Source organism: Chenopodium quinoa, unplaced genomic scaffold (assembly GCF_001683475.1).
Source record: "Chenopodium quinoa cultivar QQ74 unplaced genomic scaffold, ASM168347v1, whole genome shotgun sequence".
In the NCBI taxonomy this organism is placed as follows: Eukaryota; Viridiplantae; Streptophyta; class Magnoliopsida; order Caryophyllales; family Amaranthaceae; genus Chenopodium; species Chenopodium quinoa.
In genome coordinates this window covers 22,122-26,380 of record NW_018743093.1, presented here as the reverse complement: position 1 = coordinate 26,380, position 4,259 = coordinate 22,122, and the positions used below count along the sequence as shown (strand labels likewise).

At 38.7% G+C, this 4,259-nt stretch overlaps 1 long non-coding RNA gene across 1 annotated transcript; it reads left to right on the top strand.

Annotated features, from left to right (window-relative positions):
• Nucleotides 1-3,329: 3,329 nt before the first annotated feature.
• On the top strand, nucleotides 3,330-3,939 carry LOC110731782. Its single transcript, XR_002513353.1, has 4 exons — nucleotides 3,330-3,378; nucleotides 3,479-3,594; nucleotides 3,687-3,797; nucleotides 3,873-3,939. It is a non-coding gene; the product is annotated as an uncharacterized LOC110731782 (long non-coding RNA).
• Nucleotides 3,940-4,259: the final 320 nt, after the last annotated feature.

Below are 4,259 nucleotides of genomic sequence, written 5' to 3'. Positions count from 1 at the left end.
CCATCATCAAATCGTATAGCTTCAGCTTGACCACTTTCAAAACACACTTCTTTTAACCATAAACTACAAAGCTCTACATAGTAGCCAACTAGAAGCAAGAAGCAACAACACAACGAACAAAAAAACTAAAGATACTAATAATCAACCGAACTTACTATTACCATACTTCGGAGCTGAGTCTAGCCTCTCCATCACAACCTGAGCTACCCGTGGTTGTTATCAGACAAGTGAAACTCGTAATAGCTAAACCAATACTGCCTAAAATTTCAGCAGCTACCACACACAGTCTTATGCTACACCTTTTATACTTATTAAAACAGCATCTAATACCTCTACATAGGTCTAATAATTAACCTACAAAGGCTAAAATGCTAAATGTTTATCAGAATCAGACATGACCGGAATCGAACCAGAAAAGTTGAATTCCCTGTCGACCACTCGAAATTCCATAATTCAATTACCACTTATATCAATATACTACATATACAAGCACACAATATACTCAAAACTGTTAACCAAAAGGACACCAAAAAGCATAATCACTAACTATATAAGATAATTTCACATGCTATTAATACACTCAGAATCTATTCCAAAGCTAAAATAACATTATTAGAAAATCCAAAAATACAAGAATCTCACCAAAAAAAAAAATACAAGAATTATAACCAAAATAGTAAACGAATCATTCAAAACATTCAATTCCACCAAAATTCACTCTAATTAACTAAATTCAACCAAAAAAACTATAAAACATATCAAAACCAAAAGTAAATTTTCAAATTACCACAAATAATCGAACTTTTTCAAAATACTCAAAAATTAAGCTGTGAAATTACCTGAAACTCCAAGACAATCATGAAGTTTACGAGGTGGTTTTTCCTTATGCTCAGTAGACACTTGATAATCATCAAAGTTCAACCGCCATGACCGGTCACCGGTTGCGCCGCCATTGTCGTAGCTAGTGACACCAGCATCGTTAAGCAAGCGTTCATCAGAAGCGTCATCATTACGTAAGTCTAGTCTCACCATTTCCCCCATTTTTTTCTCTCCTGTTTTTCTTCTTCACTGAGAAATAGGTAGAAAGTGAAAATTTAACCACAATGCAGGGGTATTATGGAAAATTGGAGGGTATTTTTGGAGGTTGGGCGGAAGTTTGGTGAGTGAAATTGTGAATATCGTGGGAGGCGGAAAGTTTTGAGGAGGATAGAGAAAGTGGTGGGGAAGAGTTAAAAGAGGGTGTTACTCATGCGCGTTTAAAGTTACGCGCTTTGTGATTGGTTGAGAGTATGACGTGGCGAGATGTGGTTGATGTGAATGTGAGAGAGAGAGTGGGGAAGAATTGAGAAGATACGAAATATTTTGTTTTGTTTTGTTTCTTTATTTGGAGTGTATCAAAAGAGAGTGAAAGGAGTGAAGGTGGAGACATTCATGAAGTGGGGAAAAGGGTACGTGGAAAGAGGTGAGTGGTTGATTAAGATGTGAGGGGTTTGAAGAGTGATTTAGTTTTTCATGCAAATTGTAAGTTTATGTTATTTATGTGTGGAGATGATCAACTAATTTTGTACTAGAATAATAAATTTTTGTGTTGTTGTTTGTTGAATTGTTGATGATAGTGGTAGTGGTGTATGAATGTTTTGGATAATGTGAGATGTGACAAAGATACGAAAGTAAAGAGCAAAACATATGTTATGGATAAGAAGTGGGGTATTTGTGATGAAATTAGGGTTTTTTTTTTTTTTTTTTTATTATGTTTTAAAAATTTTGTTTCTATTGATAATTAGATTAAGTAGGGCTGAGGCCAAAAAAAATCAGCTCACTTCTCGAGCCAGGCCAAGCTTGGAGCGTTTTTTTTTTTTTTTTTTTTTTTTTTTTTTTTTTTTTTGCCCAAACCCGCCCAAATGATCGGGCTTTTCGTGCCATTTGCAGGCCGAGGAAAAAAAAATCAATTAAAAACGCAAATTTTTTGCTGAGGTTGCTACAAAACGGCATCATTTTGCTTTGTGGATAGCCCAGCTGTATTTTCCTTCTTCCTCTAAACGACATCTTTCTTCTTAGTTCCTAAATTTTACTTTCTTTCGCAATTTGTTCTCATAACTGAGTAATATATGTTATTTAATTTGTTTCCAATTGAAGCATTTAATTACTTTCCATTTAATTCAGAATTTCTCTCTCTTCTCAATTTTACCATATTTTTTTTCTTCATTGTTCCGAATTCGATTTTTAAGTTTCAATTCTTTTTGAATGAATTCAAATTTTCCCTTTCTTTTTTATACTACTATAAATCAAGATTTCGATTCCTTCGATTATGCATAACAATGGAACTTGCTCTGATTTTTCATCTAGAATTTTCCTACCTTTATGAATGAATGTAAGTTTATTTTAATTCTTCAGTTTGATTTTTGATTGAATAACTTAGTGCATTTTATTGAATAATTTTTTCCTTTTTGATTCAATGAAGTTTATTAATGTATTTAATTAATGAATTTGAGTATCTTATTGTTTCATGCACGATTATGTTGTTAATTTTGTCGATTGATTATTTCATAGATTGAATAGTTGCTTGTTTAGTTTTTTTTTTTATTGTATAGTTTTAACTTTGATTTTGTTTTTTTACTATATTTTGTATGTTTTTTATTTGATTATACATGTTTGGCATTATAATAACATTATAATTTGGACTTTTGATTGGGCTAGTTTGGCCTATGCTGACTTTCTACTTGGGCTGCGACTCGCCTGTCGTCACCGGAGCTTTGAGGAGGAGGTCACTCTTTCTAGCTTCTGAAAGATCGTAGAGGTATTCTCTGTATTCTTCAGTAGAATTAGGTTCCTTGTGCGTCGGCTTTTGCTGACTCTTGGACTATTCTAACAGGTCTAGTTCTACGAGTATTTCCCGTCCTTGGCACCGGCACGATCTCTACCTAGGGGGCTCCCCATTGCTTCCAGTTGGGGAGGTCGCTATCCTGGCGTGGTTGCCACCGCACACGTGAAAGAGGCGCTTCTCGCGGTTAGGATAATCTCTCTATATCGTTTATTATTTTCTTTTGACCTCTTTGTAGGATTTCTTGACTTATTTTGTCCCTTTTACGAGTCCCGATGTCTCCTACCGTCCATGGGTGGGATTGACGATTCTACACTGGCTTACTAATACACCGCCCAGAGGCGTTATTTTTGGGGGACCTACGATGTTGTGGTGTGCTTGGGCGAGAGAGGTGTGGTTCAGCACTCCTTAGAGGTTTTCGTCGTTCTATCCCGTCCTCCACGACATATGATGGACCAGACGCGTATCTGAGCACACATGGACTCGGAGCTGATCGGTGCGGATTTGGCGAAGCTTTAGCCATCCGGTCGATCTTATGCAGAGTGGCTTCTACCACGGTTGGCTCGGTCACCTTGCATTACGGAGGAGGAGGTTTTTTTTATTTGTCTTCTTAGTAGCCCCCAACGATATTAAATTGTTGGAGTTTACTTTTCGCAGGCTGCAGCAGCTGCGGAGTTCGTGCCTCCACGTATGTCCATTGTGTACTAGGGGACATACGGTCCGATTAAGGAGATGGAGCCTCCTGCCCTTGAGGAGTGGCGTCTAATTTCAAGGTCGATCCCTCGATGTCAAAACTGGTTGAGTTATCTCTGGTAATTGTCAGTATGTATATCTTGATTACTTCTGAATTCATTACTTTTTGCAGTTCTCAAGTGAGGTGATGACAAGAATGGCGACAGCTATGGACGCTTTCCGGTAACAAATGGTGAGGTTGAGTCACCCAACCTCATGTTGTTGCGATGGCGACGTTGTAACGGTGTGTTTCTTGACTTTCATTGTTTTTGTTTATTTGCCACTTTATATTTTGACTCACTTTATTGTTTTATTTCAGCCCGCCCCTCCGTCACGTACTCGCTTGAGGCCAGAGGGCTTGAGGGAGAAAGCTGAATCGAGGCGTCGTCACACCTCGGTCGAGATGAGAATGGGAGAGAAGCGTCAGATCATACCGTAGTACTGGATGATTTTGGCTCTTCTTCTGAGGGGTTGGCAGTGAGGCCACCTGGTCGGGGTTAGTCCGACGTTGGTTCCTTTTAGGGTCGGATGAACGTACAAGGTGGGCTCGTCTTCGCGACAGCTGCAGTATGAGGAGCAGCAGCAAGGTCAAACGGGATGGGCTGGCCCTACACTCTCGTTTCCGATGACCAGGGGTGTTGAAGATGGCCCAAGGAGTGACCCCACGTATGTTGCAGTTTTATGATGCTCTGGGTATCCGTCCTCC